Genomic DNA, 23,330 nt, shown 5'->3' on the forward strand with positions numbered 1-23,330 from the left:
AATATTCGAACTTATTCATCCTACTTTGTTAAATATATCATAATGTTTAAGTAAAATGTATCATTATAATTTGGCTACATTCCTAAAATTGTCTACACCGAATATTATAAGCACCTTGTTCATCTGTTCAATAATTCAATGGTCATAAACGCGTACAACTAAATTTATTATTCTTGATTATTTTTGCCAAAATAAGCTTACTGCATGCTATGTAATTAATGGGAATTTTGTTTCAACAATAAATTAATGACATAAAACATCCATTATTCTTTTTTAAGTCCATACAATTTTATACTAAATTTGTGATCAAGTTAATATATACTATAGTATATAATAATTATAAATATTATATAGTATTATTTGTTACCTACTATATTAATATTATACTAATATATAATAGTTAATTGTCTCATAAATAATTGTACACAACTTAAAATATTAGCACACATTTTTTCAAAATGGCCATGCATAAATTGCTTACAACTATAATTTTTAATATTTACAATATGGTTAACATGTTAGTAAATATATACTAATAAAATAATGTATAATAATACTAATAAATATAGTATTAATATAATTTTTTTCTTTTTTTTTTATCTTATCTAATTATTTTAACACAATTATACCATATGTACATTTATTTTTCCAATTTTGTTGAAATATACCTTAATGTATTTCAAATTATTTATTTCATCATCCCAGTTCAAAATTAATAAAATAAAATCATAATTTTTCTACATTTTTAGACAAATTATATAGAATTGTACACCTTGTATGAATCAAATCATAATTGAGTATAATAATATAATTATATATCTATGAATATACTATAAATACTTTCATAAGGATTTTATAATCTAAAGAATATTATTGTACAATAATTAATTGAAGCGTGTTGAATGATTTTAATAAAATGGCCTATTCAAGGACTTTGGAATAATTTAAATTTTTATTGTTATTCTTACGTTTATTTGTACTACGACTGTTGGAATTATAACCAAGAAAATGTTTGTTCTATGTGATACAATCGAGGAAAATAAAATTGTTTTCATTTCTTGAGCTTGAGGTCTCATCTCAAAATATATTTTTGTTAAAATATAACGATATAATTTATATTTTCTATTATTACTTACCAAGAAAAATATTTTAAGGGCAGGAATAAATTTACCTTTATTATTACAATTTTTTAATTATAATGTGTACAGAGGCATTAAAAAACAAGTTTGTTATAACATTTCTTAATGCAGTAAAAACTATGAATGGCATGGAAACTTGCCAATACAATTGGTAGATAATTAATGTTTTCTACTTGATTCACAATTCGCATATAGTGACAATTATGTAACAATCATTAATACGAACACGTTTTGCGAACACGTTCAGACGACAATTTTTCTTTTTATTATTATTTTATTTGAACATCGATTGGTCAGTTATGGAATGATTAAAATTTAGTCCAGGGTTTTAAACTTTTGAATAATCGCTATCTTCATTTAAAACTTAAATTAAATCAGCAGAAACTATAAATTGAGGAATGATGCATTTTATTAAAAATTATATTAACCTCTGAATATCAATAACATTCTCGTATTTTTATATATTATTTATTTTATATGTAATTTAAAACTAATATATTTTATGTTAATTTACTAAAATAAACCTAATGTCTTCTAGGTATATAGTCATTTTAAAGGCACACGTTCAACAATATTTATAACTGTGAGTGTAAATACCTATATTAGACACCTATACTAAAAGTGTTATACTATTTTATTCTGTTGGTGTTTTTATGGTTCTTTAAATAGAAGTATTGACGCATTGATAACTAGTAATAAGTAATACAGGTTAGATCATGAAATTTGTCTTATAATAGGGTAATCAGACATCCTGTTTAAAATAGGACTGTAGTACTTACCGTATTCTTGAGTAGAGTGAAACAAGACTTGTTCATTAATGTTTTTTTTATTATATAATTAAAACATACGATGACGATTATTTAATAAACATTATATTTTATAGAATTACATTTATTAAATGTCATACATGTCTTATGTACTAGAAATAAATTGTATCAATAATATAAAATAAACATATAATTTTTTTTTTAAATTTGTGTAAAATTATTATATATATTATATATATATATATATAAAAAAATTTTAGAAAAAATGATAATAATTTTATTTAGTACTATATAACTTTTTGTAACTATTATAATTTAAAATAAGTCAAAATCTATTAGATCCTCAATATTTATTATAGGAAGTATTTGACTAAAAAGTTTTTTTAGAATTATTGTATTTTAAAAAGGTGTAACTTAATTATCCATTTATTATTTTCCTGACGTCTATACTCTATCCTATTTTAAACCTCATATCTCAATAACTACGACTTAAAACCAAAATGGTTTTTTTTTTAAATATATATTTTGTTTCAACTATTATCAAATTTGAATGATATTTTTTCAAAAAGTCTGTGTAACATAATTTTAAACTAATACGATAAACTAAATAAACTACTTCTTCTTAAAAAAATTTTAGAATTTGATTGGTTTCTGGTTCCAAGCGTATTTATGTCATAATTTTGTGAATTATTTATTCAATAGGCGTGACAAGAGTTTATTATGTTTTATATAGTTGTGGTATATTGTAAACATTTTTTCCAATGTAATATAAACTATTCTTGTCAAGTTTTAATTTTACATTATTATCTACATATCATCGTTATCGTTGATTATCGTTATCATTAACAGTGATGAACCTCAGTCGGCGAACTAAATTTATGTCAATGTACTATTTATAGTATTAACATTGTTTGAAAATAATTATTACTTTTTACGTACTATAAAATGTATAATCTTATCTAATAGTACCTATACTTTTAATTTATTTTTCTAATTGTTGCTATAGATTATATTTATATGTTTATGAAGAAAATACAATGTTCAAAACAATTTCTTTATTTTTTAGATTTTTACATTGCAAGGATTATTTCTACGTGATAAATAATGGCATTAAATACAAAATTTTATAAAAAAATGTTTTTCTAAATTATAATTTCTTGATATAAAAAATGTTACTTTCTTATTTATTTTTTAATAAAAATAAATATTGATTAAAAAACAATGTTGTATTATTTAAACTCATAATATGTATTATAAAATATTAATTTGTATTAGTGAAGTTGTGATAATTCAAATTACATTTTAGGTTCCTTTAAATGTATGTATATTAATTAACCTTGACTACTCGATATTTTTTTTTACTCTCCTTTCAATTTTATGTTATTGCGCCTGAACCGTATGTAAGTATAATAAAATACTACTGTATTATAGTTGATACATGTATACATTGATACATGTACTTTAATTGTACGTATTACATTTTTAAAACGATAGGGACAGTAAATTTTTATTATATCCTTGATTATTTTAATTAATTACTGGTTTTGTCTATGAATTTTCTATAAGAATCAGTTATATAATATAAATGATATAATAAGATGAAAAGTTAAATTAACATAGAAATTTTAGCATGTATAGGATGTATACTCAGTACATCTTAGTTATTTATAGAATTTGCAACATCTTGAAAAAAGTCTAATATTCTGTAACTTGGTACTAACAAATAATTTCAATAAATACATTTTCTTTTTTCTATGTTGAACATGAAGTTATATTAAAAAAAAACATTCACTATTAAACTATTGATGATAAAATTTAAAAAGCGTATAAGGTCAAATACACTTATATCCGTATAAAATGAGTTCACACACTTGCACATCCATTTTTGTTGTTGTTATGTTTCACCCTCACACAAGGTTAAATTTTACTTTTCTTTAAAAGTATAATATAGTATTCATAATTTATGATTTTTATTATTTATAATAATGCTTGATGTTATTTCAACTATTTTAATGTCTTCTCTTAAAAAATAATGTATTAACTAAATGTACATAAATATACTTTAATTTACATATCTCTCCAATCTATAAAAATATTAAATTTTTTAATATTACCAATAAATATATATACAAATTAATTAAATAAGATATTATGGAAATTATGTAATGATGTAGGACCATGAAATCAATTATTTATATTTGATGTAATAAGAAATTAATAAGAATATTGTTATTCATCAGTATTCATCTAAATATTATTCAAGTCCTTCGTAAATTGTATTAATTAAACGTATAATATTTTATTGTTTTTTATAACCCCATATGGTACGAATGTACAATATGATATTCGTATAATACTGTTATAAAAACATAATAAAAAACGAGGTCAAAACAACAATATAAAAATTGTTTTGTGATTAGTATGGGTAAACTTATTCACAAACGTATTAAGACTACATAAATTTTATGTTAAAGGATATTAAATGCTAATTTTCCCGGAGTTATATTTTAACCGACTACGTATTAGAAATCAATTTGATGATAAGCAAAATAAAAATGTCTTACAATTTTATAAATTATTACAAACACTGATCATTACTATAAATTGATACTGAATAATGACAAGTATATTTTTACAAAAATATGACTTTTTTGAAAAATTGATCATATAAAATTATGGGGACTGTGCAGTACTGTGATAAACGGCTCCCGCTCGATCCTCGGTTGAACCATGAAAAAAAAAAAAAAAATAAAATAAAATTAATTGTTCCATGTTATTTCATATTGTATCAACTTTATTTATTTTCTATAAATCTGACATTCGTCTCATCTCGTCAACCTCAACAACCCCATGGTTTTTTTTTTTTATAATCATAATTTGTTTAAAAACTATTATAAACCTTCGTATTTGAAAAATAATTTAAAAAAAAGTTTAAATAGTACACTTTTAAAATTTACAAAATCCCTTAATTTCTATATTTTTAAATAATTTAATATAATCATATGTCATTTTGACATAATCGAAGAATAAGTACATAGTTGACGTATATTTATAGATAATTTAACATCATCTTACGTAAACCTCAATAGGTACATCTATTATGCCGAAAAGTGTTTTCCGTGGAACAAATTCCATAAAAAAAAACATCATCGCAAAATTTTATTAGTTAATAACGCCTTCGCTTCAGATCTAAAATATTTAAAAAAAATTTTTAAAGTTACGAAATGTGACATTTACCTTGAATAACAGCCGATGCGCAATGTCTGGAACGATTGTTTTCATCGTTTCCTGAGTCTCGCAAAACATGTATTATTTTATTTTATCATTTACTATTTTTTTTTTTTTTTTTACGAAAATTTGAAAAAATAGAAAACAATTGTTTATATGTTGTTGAAAGAGACGGCTCAAGGCTAAAAGTAAACACACGCAATATGAACAAATTATGTTCGGACTATTAATGATTTTATTTGTTAATTATACAAACATTTATCAGTGGTAAAACGTGCATATATTTAATATTTATATGTGTATGTTGCACAGTTTAGACTTAAACTGTAATGTAAATCTGTACTGAATCAAATATCAACCTTTCTTTAGTTGAAAGCTTTAAGCTTTTTTGTTCAAAATGGTAATCATTTTTTAATTAATAATTAAATTAATTAATTAATTAATATTAACATACCAATGCTCACTTTTATCTACATTAAATAATACACATAACACCCTGTCAACATGTCCTCTCAAATAATAATAATAATAATAGATGAATTAATAACTTAATATTAATATGCATTCATATTATTGTTAATAATAATAAAATAATTTAGTCTAAATTAATAAATTCACCAACATTTCATCTGGGAATATATTTTTCAAATAAGATGTTCATAATTATTATACACTGATAAGATGGTTTATGCTCCGCATCTTTCAAAGTAAATGCGAAAACAAGTCTGTGAAATTTTCAGCTTATTCGTCATTAAGTTGTATTATTTAATAACACCTTTCACATCTAGTACTGTCTTACAAAAAAGTAATCATTCATAAACATGTATACTGGAAAAGTTCAAAACGTATTCTGCATGTACGTGTTGTATTATTATTTTGGAAATTGAATGTAGGTCTAAATGTGTTATTGCTATATAAAATTTATATTTTTTTTCCAATTAATTTCAATCGATAAGTCAGTAGTAAGTTATCTCAAACTTTTATCTTTAATTTAATATTAACAGTCACTACATTAAACATGCTCATAAATTTTAACTAATAAACATTATACAATTTTGATATATATATTTATAACTATGTAAATTTATAACTATTTTTTTATTTATTTATTATTTTTTTTTTTTTTTTTTTAACACAACTTCAGTTCTAAAAAAATAATCAACCTTAATTTTAATGTTGTTTATAGTTCAACAATGATTTCTTTCAAATTTAATACTTCATAACTTTTTCTCGTTTGTTCCATTACCCATCCATAACAATGAATCATATCCAACGTGAGAATGTCAATATTTTAATACTTATTATCTTACATTAAAATGACCATGAATGTATGAACAAGCTTTCTATGTATTTATAAATATAAAATAATAAATAAGAAATGTTATGAAATTTTCTAAATATATATTCATTAAAACAATTATAATACTTTGTTTAATTTGTTATATTATGTATGATGTCATTTCACATACGCGTTATCATTTCGAGGCATTATCCATTTATTTGAAAAATAAACAAAAGACATAAAATAGATAAAGTTAGGATGAAGATTAACGTATTATGTATCATAATAATTCTTGTGTATGTATCTACTATACATTTTAACTAGGAAATTTATAAGAATGTAATCATAATAATTATTTATCAGAAATTATATTTCTATACATTATATTTTATTACATCAGTTTCTTTTTTATAAAGTGATTTAAGATTTTATACATAAACTGTCTTATTGCTTTCTTTCAAGTAATATTACATTTTAAACTTAATTTTTAACCATGATAATTACCAGAGGATTCACAATTGTCAATTGTATTGTTTTATAAAATAAAACTCACAATTTTGAATATAAACAGTACTAAAATGTAATTGGATATGTTACACTGCAATTTGTATAATAATTATGTTGAACTCAGGGTCAAAAACCGGAAGTTAATTTTCCTAACGACAAAATGAAAAAAACCTATATTATGTAGTATAAAAATGGTTTGTTTGATTTTGTAAGCTCTGTTTGAAGTACCTATATGTATTGTGAAACATAACAAAACGTAAAATCTATAAGTGCAGAATAACAAGTTTTTACTGTTTTAAAGACCATTCTTTTTTATCTATATAATTTTAGCTTTTACATGTTTGTTTAAATTATTACACAACACAATACTTAATTTAATAAGTAAAGTATAAAAATATCATATTATTTTAAGTTTATGTATTATATAACATTATAGCGATAAAATTAATACATTAATAGCTTAAAAGTTACAAAACTTAATAACATATTATAATTATTATAAATTATAAAAACGTATTAAATTATTCACGTAAGTTCCATTTTAGTTATTGTTTAAAATAATAACTATGTAAGGTATTTTAAAAACTCTTTTTATTGGTATGCAGTGCTATAGATGATAGATTTTATTATTATTTTCACAATCATGCATTGCAATACTCTTATACTATGAATAGGATTTATTAATTAAAAACAGCATAAATACAGTTTTTTTTTCTAAATTTATATATTTATTTCTATCATTTAAAGTTTTTAATAATTGAACCCGTAGAATTCTTATCATATACTCCGTCTCAAGACTTATATCAGAGCATAGGTAACCACGGATCCTTTTAACTTTACAATGCACATTTTTTAATGTACAAAACAATTAGAATGGGACTCAATACATTTATACCTTGTGGTACGCCATACGCCATATTTCATATGCACTTTCATTTACTTCATTAATATTCACCAATTATTCTTATAAACATGAGTTGATATACATAATAGTATACGTTGATATTACGAGTAGCGTAACGCTTTTGAGAAATATTAACACTTTTATATAAGACGGTATTTGTAATTAAAGAAATCAACGAGAAAACCAATGTTTACAAATACCTACTTCGTATAATATCTGAACGTACATGTATGAATATGCGTGTAAACGGCAACGCAAATCGAAACCAAAAATAAATCACACATCTAAACAAATATTGGTCCGTTGGAATTCGACACTTCAGAAATGGGTCAAATTTTACATTTATATCCCCCAATTGACACGGTTAGAACGATTGTGTTTGTATGTTTATGCGTGTGCGTGTTTATTATAATATCTATCCATACCGTTTTTTCCATCACGAGTGTGACACATGAGTATAGATTATGTGGTGGACAGCGCGACAACGTATATATGAACGCAACCTAACCTAACCTAACGCAGGTACGCTTACTACGACGACGAACAAACGAAATGTAACCGTCGGAGACGAAAACACAAAATTTTCTCGGTACACATATATGTATATACATGTGTGTGCGAGTGCGAGCATAAACAAGACGAGGAAATGGTTTACGTAAGATTTTACACGTGCAATGCATATTTACTCGGAAAAATATCGATAATGTTTCGCGTCTAATAGATAATCGCAGGTTTGCCAGCGTGCGGCCGTCGCAAGACGTAAACGAAAACCGTCTCGGTAATGAGAGGGAACGCGTAACTCGGAATGTTCACCGCAACAATAATATTAATAAGAATATGCGGGATCCGCGACGGCAAAATGTAATGTACAGTTAATCGGCGGCGGCTGGCCTGCCGCGCGCGTATAGGTGAGCCGGTGGCTCTCCGCGAACGGGCCAGCAGCGCTCACCAACCCCTCCCACCCCGTAGACCGCGGATACCACCGGTTCGTTTGGCGAGAACCGGCGACCGTGCGCACGAGAGCAAAAATGCATTTCGCGAACGTTTGTCCGTTCCACGGGCGGACGGTCGGGCGAACGCGCCGCTGCCCGACGTCCGATTTCCCATTCCGGTGTGTATCATATCGTTGTTCGACCACCGCGGCCATCACCCTGCGCGCACCGGCCGGTCGTGCGGCGGCGGCGGCGGCGGCGGCGGCGGAGCTGGGCGAGGTAGAGTTTTTGCTTTGACGTCACAATAAAATGCGAGCCGCGGGGCGTAGCGTTCGCAACGCAGTTCTGCCGGCGTACACTACAAGTTGTAACCATCGTAGCGACGACGGCGATAATGATGATGTATGGGTTTGCACGCGAACTCACGCGCGCACGCACGCCGTGGGCGCGACGATGACTCGTTGATATTCACGCAGCATCAACAGCGTATGTACACACCGCGCACGCGCACGCACATGTGCACGCCGCGACGGTGTCCGACGTACGCGCGCACGTGAGGAACTCGCCGTCGCATCGGTCGCAACCGTCATCATCATCGCCGTGATCATCATCACCATCGTCATCGTCGTGATCGTCGAATCGCAGCCGCGCAGGCTCCGCTAACCGAAAATCGTTCGGCAACGAGTGCGCATTTGTATTTACGTACAGTCGATTGATATGTGCGCCCTTGAACTCGGCAGCTCAACGAACACACACACACACACACACACACACACACACGTGTATATGTGTGTACATGTACACGAGTACGTGTTCGACTGTACACTTTTTCACGGTTAACAGCGCGACGTACGACGGGTACGCGTTTGAAAATATTACGCGTCGAGGATAGTAATAACAGATAATGTGTTACGACCGGAGGATGTCAATCGACGGAATAATGGTGTGCGACAACGCGTAGTCCTGCGTGTGGTTCTCAGCAGAGTTTCTTGTACGACCGTTTCTCGCATTCGCGTCGGACTCAACCGACGTATCAGCGACGGCGGCATGTGGGCATTTTGTTTTTTTTTTTTTTTAAGCGATTGCTTCACGACCGACATCGTTATGTAAATTATACACGAATTTAATAGTTTTAATAAAAATATACATTTTGTGTTGGACTATGAGGGGTGGTTACTCGACACGTACAAGTGCTTCTTCGGAAAGTAAGTCACGTGCCGTTGTTACTGGTCGTGGACATATACACTGGTGCGGTGGAATAACAATTATTCCGTCTTTCAAGACCGTTTTTACGAATTTTTTTTTTATATAGTGACGTTCCCGTCAATTTTGTTAAGAGGATACTACGCCGACGAATGTCTGAACATGAAATATTTTTATGATTTAGATGGAGGTGATAAGGAAAAGGGTTGTAAGTATTGACTAAAAATTAAAATGCATACATTTTTATTGTTTACAGAAATAGAAATTAAAATTATTCAAATAAACTGAAACTATTGTAAATACATATAATACCGTGAATAATTACTTCATAATAATATGCTAATCGTCTGAGAGAAAACTGAATGTTTATTTCAAAATAATGCCAAAATTAAAATCTGTACTCCGCTAAGTGCTTGAGCCTGAGAGTTGTACTCAATACGTAGTACACTCGTCAATATTGAAATAATGTTGAGAGTGTACGAGTCATAATATACTACATATTATGTAGTACACCCTATTGGAATATCCCACATAATGTGTGCATTTATTTTTATAGGATTTATTACCTGTAGTTTAATAGTTAATAGCACTGCGGTAATATTTATGGTAACATTACAAATAAAAATGTGTACAAAACACGAAACGAATATCGAAAATCAATTAACCAAACAGTGATTGACCGTTATAATAAACCCAAAATAATTACGGCTTAATGATTTCTATTGGTACAACAGTCCATAATCATTTTTTCTGCGTTTTTTTGCGTGTTGAAAATTATACGAAGAAATTGTCTGAAAAATGTTTTGTCTGCAAAATAAGTAAAAATACCCGTGTAATAATTACCCATGCGTTAATATCGCCGCTTGTATTTGCGCTCGGTGTTCACGGAGAAGGTGACGAGAGAAATGCAATGAACGTCCGTGCCGCGGCCTCAAATATTATGATACGTATTTTGTCACCGCTGCGGTGACGGCGTCCCTGCGCGTAATGTGCACCGCGCGCGTAATAACAAGGACCGAGCGGGAGACTTTTGCGCATGAATTATATCGCTTTTGGGAATTGGCACGGCGTCGCGGGGGGCCGTTTCTTTGCTTATAAACCTTTAACCTTTTGACAGGTGTACATTTATACATGTATACGTATACAATGTACGAATTTTGCACAAGTGTGCGGCGGCGGGTACAATGTGTACTTTTTTTTTTTTTTTACATTAGACGCTTATCGACCGTGCGGTTTGTAAAAGGCTAACGACGGGCGTCATTGTGGGCGTATCGTAAAAGCACTTTTACCCGATAATATACATGGTAACCCACTTTGTGAAAAATGTTTACCTTCGTATTATTACATCCACCGAACTGTTTCGGGTGGTATCAGAAACTCGGTTCTCGCATTCAACGTGATTGTTATCAGTATCAGAATACACAGATTATGACCAAGTACGGCACGTTTCTTGATAATTAGAGCAAGATGAATTAATAATATTATGATACTTGCGTACTTGAATATCACGTCGGAACAATGATATCACTATATAATGATAGTATGGTTTTAACCAGTACCACTACCTATAACATGTTAAAACATGCATACGCAGTATAGACTTGTGTTTTAACATAACTACGAATGTAATAACACCAAGTGTTCATTTCTTATTTATGGTGGCGTTCATTTTATTTAAATACCAAAAAATGTACATATTTATAACATTAAAATAATCGTATCAGTCCATATTATATACTTATTACAAACAATTATTATTGTTAGTTTAATTTTTTTACTGTTATGATTTTTTTATAACTCTTCGAATAATTCAACTCTCATGTTCAAACTATTTTTCTTAAACACGTCGCGCAATACTTACTCATGATTAGATCACCAAGCCAACATGGGTAATGTCTTAAACATTTCATACGTTATAGGATAAATGGAAAAAATATCACACTTTCTAAGTTTTCAAAATAATATAACATTATTTTATACTAATTGGTTAGTTTATTTACGTAATACGGACGCTATGGTGTATTGTCTTTTGAAATAAGGTCGGATGTTAGTAGATTTGTAGCGTACGCAGGAGATTCAGATATCATTCCACTGACCTTAAACTATCGATTTAATGCTGCCCATTTAAATTACAATGGTTAAAAAAACAAATAAAAAGAGTTCGAACTATTTCGATGACGATTAGGTAGGTATTCTAAAAATGTGAGGTTTTTATAGGTGATGTATATGGTGTATTACTTTATAGTATCGAACATGAATAGTAAGTAGTGTACCAAAAAATTTTTATTTCTTAGTTCGTTATACTCGTATATAAAATCCTACATAGTGATGTACTACATTAAATACATAATGAAATCAAAATGGTAGTGTTATACTATTATAACCACCCTATTACCACATATTAATTTTACCAATACCTAAATTATTTCATTTCACAATACTGATTATTATATTCATATATAATGTTATGATCATTTTCGTAGTTCAATTTGATAGCATGACAATATTTTCTCGTATGTGTATATCAATCTTTAAAGTGTTAGGTAACCTCACCTGCAGTTAAAAACCATAATATTACAACCATATAATTTTGAAATACTAGTATAAATACTAAGTATATCTTATCTTAGTGTAACGGTTAGATTAATTGAACTCGAGATAAATATATTATTGGAGTATAGGTAGTACCATTTTGAACGAGACTTGATAAAATGTGATTTCTTAATTGCATATTTGCAGGTGGGCTTTTGATTTTAACACTTCTCGTTTTAATTTCAAATTATTGTATTCTATAATATGTCTATTTTGCTAAATATTTTTCAGCAGTTTCATTACCCGATTAATATTTAAATAGTATATACATTTCATTTGTATTTAGAAGACTTCATTTTTATATTTTTTATATGTATCTCTCCGTTATACACTATACTCAATACTATATATATACAATTTACATGTTTAATATTTCAACAACAAAATTATACATTTATACATCTAATGGGTCTTTTGGGGATAAATAACTACCTGTGTTATACGACGTGCATATTACTCGTATGTTGTTCTATGGATATAATGTAGTGTAATTTTTTATCCTTGTACAGTCGTAGAGGGTTATCTGTGGACCTATGGTTCATTAATGGTTGCAAAAAACTATAATTTTGATTAAACTATCAAATTGTTAATTATTTACTAAGAGTTATTAAATAAATTAAAATATAATATGTCTTTTATAATAAAATTGATGAGTTTGAGGAGATAATTGTTTAAATAGTCTTCCCAGAGTCGATTCTTAAAAATCAAACTATTGTTGTATTTTGAACATAAAATTTATCTACATAATACATTAAAACCATTTTTAATGTTTGTATTACGATTTTTTTATATTTAAAGTTAATTAAACATAACTTTACAATGAATATTTATTTCAAAAGTTATACTTAAACATTTCTCATAAGCATAGATTCATTACAATTCATACAACGTAACGTACTTTAATTAAATTATTATTTCTCATTAAAATCGATTTTTTAAATATATTATATTTTTTAAACGCTTTGTTAAGTTATGATAAGGAAAAACAAATAACTACTAGCTTACGTGTCGAAAATGTTTCACATACATGAACGACTCGCGTAATAACCTTGTTTCCAATTTAAACAAATAGCAAGTGTAAATTTGGGGCTCGTAGTTAACAAAACCGTGTGATTGTTTTACCGGTAAATTATTCGCATATGTATACGTATATATATGTCGATTGACATGCATTGAAATATAACGACATCCTTAATTGTAAAACCTTCCGGAGTAATTTTATACATAAAAGTATCTATTTGAAATTATATAAAGGATTTTTAATAGAAATGATTATTAAAAATATTGAAAATCCTAAGCACCCACCTATTAATTTTATTTTTTTGTTAAATAGTTATCAAAATTTTTTATTGACAACAAAACTGTTATATCATAACATGTATAATATAACATATCCAATACTTTTTTTGTAAGATAACTATCAAACAAATTTGGCACGTTCGTTGCTTTTGAATTTATTTGGCTCTTAAAGTTTAAAATCTTAATTTTTCTGATATTTTCAAAAATATTATTCTTAAATCGTAATAATAAAGCTTGACTTTGAAAAAACGTACATATTTTATACAAATGACTAATGAAACCAATACGCAGAAATATATGTGGAAGTGGTCTGGCACACAAAACAAGTGACTTTCAATTACAATTATAAATACTACCTGTATTTTTTCTTGGAATTCGATGTGCATAAAACATTCTTAAAAACATCAACAATTACGATTTTAGTTAATTTTTACAGTGCAAATATATAATATAATCTGTACAACGATTTACCGTACATTGTTTATGAGCCATACGTAAGATATATGCTCATACGATGTACGTTCGAAGAAACGATTTGCAATTACTGTTTCTAGAAAAACGTATATGATACGTTTTGATATGATTGCGGATAAAATATCAAACAAGACAATTCGCTCTAACAATAATATTGCACTATGCATAACACAACACACAACAAATAATTGTTTATGTAAGTGCTGCAGATATGGCACCTCCTAAAATTCGTTCAGTTGTATCCCGAATAACGAAATACAATTCAAGCACGTCCATCCACATAATCAGGTTTTAGAACAAAAATATTATTTCGCATAATTCCAACGTGTACGAGTTTCGGATAAATAACTGGTATCGTGTGGAACAAAGGACGCCGTATTACACGTCTAGGTTTGTGGAACGAGCGTATATAATTTAGAAGTATCGCACGCAGTTCTCAACGATCTAACACAACTCAACCGTTTTCGTACGTAACATTGTACTTTATACAAGTTTGTAGCGTGTATGTGTGTAAGTTTTGCTCGAACTTGTGATTTGTGTATTATTATTATGTGGTGTGATGATGAGTACAGAATGAGTACACGTACACCCGTGTGTTTCGACGACGTGTTGGCGGTGTGTGTGTGTGTGTGTGTGTGTGTGTGCCTACCGCTTGGAGATTGTAATTTACGTAAATAGTATACAAATAGTGCACTTGGATACTTGGTGGGATTACTCCACGTGTATGACGAGGAAAAACGTGCGGATAAAAAAATAGTAATAATAATTTAACGCGCAAAAATCCTCGGATCCGCTGTGGTCGAGAATGGTGGGAGACTTGCCGTGGTGTTCTGACCACGCACGATGCGTTATCGGTCTGATCGTACCGGGTGAGTACCCGGTCGCGCATGCAACGTCCGTACAGCCCGTGGTATCACGTCGTGGATACCATGATGTACCGTATAAAAACTGCTTAAGTACGAGTCTTAAGTCGCTCAAGTTCATCGTCGCGGATCGTGTTCGACGTTCCCTCCGGTTGAAAATCGACTTGGTAAAAAGTGACATGGGAAAAAAGTTGCTCGTGCTCGACCGATGAGGAGTGAGACCATCATCACTCCTAGACGTGGGGGGGTAGGAGGAGGAGCTTGGAAACTTAAAGGTTAATCGTTGTCGATCGAGTTCCGCCAGGTGTCGCGATGTACTCGACGAGTACACATCTGACGATCGTCGAGTGTGATCGCCGTGTCGCGCCGGAGACGAGCGAGTAGAAGATCATAGAGAAAAAAAGGAGAACAATAAGGGGAAAAAAATCAACAGCCGAAACGACAACAACAACAACAACCAAAACAACAACATCACGTTATTGTAATACGCTCGCACACGCGGCGCGCGCGCTAGCGCGCGTTCGTAACACCGCCACCGCCGCCGCCGTCGAAGCCGGTAACAACAACACATAACCGGCCGCTCACGAAAAGAAGACACACGCGTTACCGCCGTTGTCGCGTACTGTTGTCTGTGGTCGCGTGGTGTGTTGCACAGGCCTCCTCCGAACTGTTATGATAATAAATAATAAACAATAAATAATCATCCGGTGGCGAGAGACGCATCCGAACGCGCGTTACTCATAGCTTTGTTTTACCGCTGTGCGTGCACGTTGTTTTTGTTTTGTTTCTACTGGTTTTTTTTTTTTTTTTTTTTGTTTTTCATTTCTCCTCTTGTGTTTTTCCGTAACGAACGTAACGTTTTCCGCTATACTTTCGCCGCGCGTGTGCGAATGCATGTGTTCTCCAACGTCCATAAGCCGAACGATGCTGATTAGACATCAACCATCGTTACATTCGCACATCAGAAATCGATCTCATTTTAAACGGTAAATATTCTAACCATATACATAAGACATCGGTATAATATGTTGATCGCGTGTTTTCGCGCCCTTGTTCGCGATTTTATTTGTGTGTCGTGTGTGATTTGCAACGCGCACCCCGTTTCATCACAATCAAGTGTAATATTGTTACGTACGCATGCACGTGCGTTGTACAAACATTATCCGCGCGTTATACTTCCACCGGAATCGCAACGTAAACAAATTATATAAATAAGTCGGTGGTGCAACGTACACCATTATCCTTATTAATCCTTGTCCGCGGTTCGCGTATCCGCGCAAACCGCCAAAATACGATACGGAAATATTTTATCGTACTTCTCGAGCGTGGTATAGTCTTGAGCGAGTTAACATTGTGTGTGGTCATAATATGCCTATATTATACGCGTGTAGTCAGTAGCGTACGAATGCAGCGTTATTCTAACTTTTACCTATACTTCCTTATCAATTGTCTTTGTTTAATTTTTCAACATGGTTTTATTTCAAAATTATTTAAAAAATACAAATCAACAAAAGGAAAACGATTTGATTCAATACACGTGCGTGCCACCTGTGTCGGTCACAAATCATACATACATTTTTGATTGACATTTCTAATCGAAAAATTAACAATATCGATTATTTATCAACAATCTAATATTAAGTCATAATATTTTAAAAAAATATGTATATACATGTTATTGTACTTATTAGTGAATACATGTTTTCAATTTTAATTACTACAGAGTGCACACGAATTATTTATTTTATTACTGAAATAGTAGACAAGCATCATTTAGATGTGTTATAATATACAACCATGAATTATAGATTATATATATTCAATTTTATCATAAAGGTTTCGTAGACTTAAAATGGTATCCTAAGTTGATAGAAAAAGAACCTTTAATATTTTGAATATTGAGATAATCATGCACACAAATTAGTTAAGTAATTAGATTACACGAAGAACGTTACATTTTATACTGATTGGAAATATCTAATATCACAAAATTTAAAAGTAGAATTATTGATATAATTTCAAAAAATTAGTAAAATGCAACATCGTAAGAGAAAATATTGCCAGTATTACTGATGTACAATTAAGCTGTATAAATCGATGATCTTTCTTTGATAGGTACCTATAAAAGATAAAAAAATATTTAATTATTTGCATTAAAAATTTTTTTTCGCAACTTCGGTAATACACTCATAATAGCAGTTCAAAAATTATGTAGTCACAAAAGTCTTATATTAAATATAAAATTCCTTACAGAACGAATACCGCAGATATTTTGAAATTTAGAATTTTTCCACAGTTTCAAAGGCTTATGATATTTTTCTACGAACAATTTCTAATAAACAAATATACTTCGCAGTCATGTATTTTTATTTTATCGTAAATATATTAAGTTACAAAATATTAAAATTTATTATTCTGTCAAAAAAGCTATTGAGATATACTTTGATTTTCAAGGGAAACAAATTTATTTATTTAATAACAATATCTAAAGTCTAAAATTATCAACATCAATAATTTTAATAATCCAATATCCTCGAAATTAAATACATGGTTTGAATAATTTCAAAGGTAGTCTCTCATTCAGTATTATCTTCTTAAAGTGACGAATTCTATGCAGTAAATATGTTATAATAAAAGCTAATTCATTTCCAGGTAAAAATTAATAAATCCCATTTAGTACTCCAAAATTATATATCTTCAAATTTTCTCATGGTATACAATGTACATGGAATTACTATAGGAGTAGTATAGATGTGTAAATTTCGTTTGTTGTGCGCACGGTCAAGGCCGATTGGTGGTCCGTCGGCGCTTTGAAGAAAATGTGTGTACACCGACACCGAAGCCATTGCAAACCTTCTATAATTGGGTCACAAGTAATCGACTTTTTTTTTGCAATTTGTATCCGGTTCAATTTCGCGCATTTCCATAAATTCTTTTCAAGAAAAACGTTTAAAATTTTCTTGTGTCCAAGATAATTTGTGGCTTTTACTAGCCTTAAGCATGATCAATTTTCTTAATCATAAAAATATTATTTAATCATAAATCTATTAATATTCAAATTCTTTATGTTTGATAAAATATATGTTTATAAATTATACTTTTCTTGTTATATACTTCCATTAAAAAAACGACAAGGGGGTAATATTTTAAGGGTTTTAAATTAATTAAATATCCTTACAAAACTGATTTTTAAGTATATTATAATTCGAAAAGTAAATAATATTTTATACATTTTAAATAAAGACATGCGTTTTAATTTATATCTATCCATAGGAATAAGTTAAACTTTTTTTCATTAAAACTGAAAAATATTAAATTTTTATTAAAAATTGTTCTAATACTAAGACCTTGAAGATTAATATTAAAATTATACTATGTGATGCATTTATAGTTGGTAACCTGAAACTGAATAAGTAAACACCAGATTTTGATATATATCCACACGAATTATCGCATGAAGTTAAGCTGAAGACAATAAAAAATATTTTATTTATATTTTAATTGGTATGTGAGTTTCTGTTCAATATTCTTATTCTAAATGTACATTTTACATCCTACACAAAAAACACTTTTTGAAGAAAAAACAATATTATTTCATGCTTAATTATCGACATAATAAAGGCAAGTAATATATAACGTACCATGAATGGAGTATATTGACATTTAAATCGTATTTATTTCTTACACATTTTATTTTAACGGCGAATTTGTTGACGTTTTACCAAGGTCTATACTCCTTTAGACATTAAGTATTTTACTCATTTTTTGGTTTGAACTAATGTTATGAACTATGATCTATAACTAACTAACGACCAAGCATCATCAAAGATCGTAACATGTTGGTAACGCCTACGACAATACGAAGTAGTTATCAATTACAAAATAAATTCTTGCAACTATGCACGAAACATGGGTGTACTACACAAATTAAATTCTTTAGCTCAGAAGCTCGTCTCGCACGACTTGTGCCTCCTCTTTCAATGGTGTTAGTGCTATCCGTAAAGTATAATTATGTACATCAAAAACAGACGATGGTTGAAATTATAGAAAGAAAAAATAGTGAAGAGCAGCAGACCACAACTACGACCATGAACTTGGCATTTATGTATTATTAAAATTTATAAATAATTTGTGCTGCTAATTTTTATGAAGATGTTTCTCTAGACGCAAATCCTTTTGTTAATATCTTTTGCTCATAAAAATGTAATGCGGGTAGAATTTTTGGTGATTAATTAGCATAAGGAAATAAAAAATAAAAACTCGCAAGGTCAGTACGTGGTGACAACTGAAATATAGTTAGCGAAAAAGTGCATTTCTTTAATTGAAAACTTGCCTTGCGGTTCCTCTCAAGAATTATGACAATGATAATAAATACCAACTTTTTATAGTCGTATACTTATCGACCTCGTAATAGGACAAATGAACTACAGAGAATAATTTTGTTCCGTTTTCTTAGAGTGATAAATTGACAAATTATTTCAATCCAACTTGGGCCTAATGATATTATCATTTGTCAAGAAATCTGTTTATTTTCAATGAATTATTCTGAACTTCATACACATTGTTTATAAATACACGGGTCCATCAGTACATGTGGTTATATGCGTGTTTATCACAGTTACATAATCAAAAACTTCATGGGATCTCGCTGTGAAGATAAACTTGATCTTGGTTTATCCATCATCTTATGTAAATTTACCTTAATACATTTTGATTTAAAACCATGTGCATTTATATTTAAAGATGGATAATAATTATGTATAATGACTTGGTATATGTTTTTTCCTGGCGATTTCTAATATAATAATATGTTATAATATATCAATAATATGTTTATTAGATTATAATTTAAAAGGTGTAAAACATGTAAAAAAATAATTTTATGTATGAATCTGAAAATTTACTTACTCAAAACGTACATTTAATTTTAATTTATTGCAATTTTTTTTTTTTTTTAATTCACCTACATATAATTTATTTTTGAAAAAACTAGGATAACTAAATAGCTATTATTTATTAATAATAACTGCATTTTAATATTTGGAACATTTTAGTATAGATTATCATTTACATTAATAGTGTAAAATGAATTATTAATGGAACGAATTGAAGTTAAATTCAATCAGAACTGAAGCATGTATAGCATGATATGTTGTATAGGTATGTACTTCAATGTATATTATAGAATAAACAGTATTTACATCGTTGCCACAATTGACGTACAAAAAATAGTTTCGCCAAATATTCAACCAGCGTACGCATAAGCCCGTGTAACATGCATTTAGTATTCAAATAGATATTTGTTTAATGTCCGTCACGAATCATAATGGAATTGTGAATAAAAATAATAGTGTTTAATACATTTCTACTCATGCCTCTCCTCTCTACAAAATAGTAGTAGGAAGGTACTTGCCTTTATCCAATTTTGATGACGTGTAATTCAAATAGCATTAGCACAACAATTATTTACAATCCATTTTCATCCGAGGCGTAATAAATTGCTTATATAGGTACGTTGCTCGAAAGATCATACCTATATTACAGTAATTTAAATGGAGAAAATAAAATATTTATGTATCAAATGTGATATTTGAAACGGTTATTATCGGTTGCCCGCAAGATATAATATATTGAGAAACTATATACAACTAAATAGTAAAAACCATTCAGCCGATAATTGAATAAATCGATGGAGCAATACGATATATGTATATTGTATACGAATAAAGGTACCCGAATTAGAGTAACATAGTATTTTAAAACCAAGGACGTCTTATTTGGTCATACTTATGTATATATTCTAGATCGTTTATTCAAAATTAAAAACAACATAATACAACAATTATAAAAAAAAAGCGTGTCAAGTCCAGTATCCGTAAAATGTTTAGTTAATACACGCACTATGTATTTGTGTATTTCATAAAATATAAGAATTATGTATGCATTACTATTAAACTACAAATATTTATTATCACTCCTAACTTGAATTTTAAGTTAATAAATTTGAGTGACGTTAAAAAAGTAACTTTGAGAAGAAATTGAATTATGTTGAACAACTGAATCTTGTAGTAGATATTAAATTATGTGTTACCTTACTACCGATTGCTTACATGTAAAATTAATTTGGAAAACGTTTTAAAAATAATAAATGATACTTATCATAAGCGTGCGCGTGGGGTAGTCAATGTAGGCACTTGACTACTCTGTGAACCTTCTCTCCCTCACCAAAATATTCAATATTATCACAGTAATAATTAACCATATTATGTTTAACCACTTCGAAACGTTCGTAAACGGTAAATACATGTATAAGAATATTGAAAAAATATAATTATTAAGTTAAATTAAGTTACCCCATCCAAATCTGTTGTTAATATTAAATGTAAATTAAATTATTACCCTGCCAATAATGTCTGTGCACTCTTATAATACTAATACAAAATTAATAAGTATTAAAGTAAATAAAAATATTCATTTAAATATAATAACTGGTATACAATATCAAACAACATAAATATCTAAATTTAAAGTGGTAAATCTTGGGGATGTTAGGTATATATGTATAGAATAGTAACATTTTAGAAAATTACTAATCTTATATTATATATTAGGTACCTATGAGATTTGTTATTTTAGTGCATTATTTATCTATACATAAACGTTTTCATGATGCTCAAGATTTGCATTGACAAATTTGTTCCTATTACATCTAAATGTATAGATTATTTTTATTTAATTATTTGATGATGCATTTGGTTATTTTTATTAATTAATTAAATTGATACGAGTTAATTAATGCGCGTATTGTTATTGTCTATAAATGAATGAAAAAGTATAATACTGTATTATTTAAATTAAATTGATACTATTAATACTGTGTTTTGGTCATAGTGTTGCTTTTTTATCCTGTACTAAGTTCTTTACAAAATAAAAAATTACCAACAATTGCCTACAAGGTCAAAGTAGTATATTACTCATTTTTTTTTTTTAATGAAACATTTTTACCTATTATACATATTTCACACACACACACACACATATATATATATATATATATATATATATATATATATATATACTCGTATAGGTATATATAAAATAAAGAGTGTCCCTAGAGGTTTCACTAAATGAATAATATGGAAAGGTCGTGGGGCTATGTAGACCCATTAACCGACCATTTACAATTAGCAAATCCTATTTATTAAGACTGTACATCTGCATGATATTATATTTTTATACACTTATTAGAATATTATAACGTTTCAGGTAAACGAATAACTAATTTATATATTGTAATATCTTGTCAGACGATTAACACTTTAAATTCAACCCTAAATACTTTGAATGGATAATAGAGTTAAGATTCTTACGTTATATTTCTGTATTTCGTTACAATAATATCATAGGTACTTTGAATTTGACCGGTTGACCTTTTCAGTGCAACAGCGCTCGATGTTTGTTATTGACGTCACTGATGATGCTGCAGTGGAACCAATGACGTCACATCGATCGATATCATTTATATTATAAATTAAATACCATAAAAAGTAGCTCAAAATGCTTAATACTTTTACTAAATCTTACCTTTTTAGCATCATACGTATTATAGACTCGTACGGGTTTAATGTAAAGTGTCCCAATAGGTATTGAATATAGTCTTATTACGAAAAACCTGTTATAACTATAATCGTTTTGCAGAAAATGTTATTTTAGGGTTCATGTTGTTTTATGAATTATACATATTTGGTTGCGTGATTTCAATGTCTAACCGTTATAATTATTTGCAAATCATTATGGACTAAGAGAAATTGAGAAGTTCTATCGACAAGTTGAAGAATTCATAATTGTACTATACCATATAATTATAGTTCAAAATATAAATATAAATTTTATTTTTTAAAAATATTTTCGCCATAATTTTAAAATCTGTTATTTGTACGTAATAAACATAATTCAATCAATGTTGCTATATAATCATGTGTAATGCTTATCGAAGATAATATATTCATAATTTCTTTTAAATAATATTTTCTAATTTTGAATATTACCGAGTATAAATAATATTTCTTAAAGTACCTATTTATAATTCAAAACCGTTTAACACCATTTTCAAAATATGCTTACTTTTTATAAGCAATAA

The 23,330-nt window shown here is 28.9% G+C and overlaps 1 protein-coding gene across 4 annotated transcripts in view; it reads left to right on the top strand.

The window, feature by feature from the left end:
• The window catches only part of LOC112688589, a 98,868-nt gene that overhangs the window by 9,822 nt on the left and 65,716 nt on the right, over positions 1 to 23,330 (top strand). The window contains exon 1 of one of the 4 annotated variants that reach the window (XM_025561867.1): positions 15,615 to 16,176. The exons of the other annotated variants lie outside the window; for them this stretch is intronic. The gene's annotated coding sequence lies outside the window, so the exon portion shown is untranslated. Of the gene's footprint in view, positions 1 to 15,614; positions 16,177 to 23,330 lie in introns of those variants that run through there. 4 annotated transcript variants of the gene reach the window in all.

The sequence above is a fragment of the Sipha flava genome, unplaced genomic scaffold (assembly GCF_003268045.1).
Source record: "Sipha flava isolate LNK unplaced genomic scaffold, YSA_version1 39_pilon_pilon, whole genome shotgun sequence".
Lineage (NCBI taxonomy): Eukaryota > Metazoa > Arthropoda > Insecta > Hemiptera > Aphididae > Sipha > Sipha flava.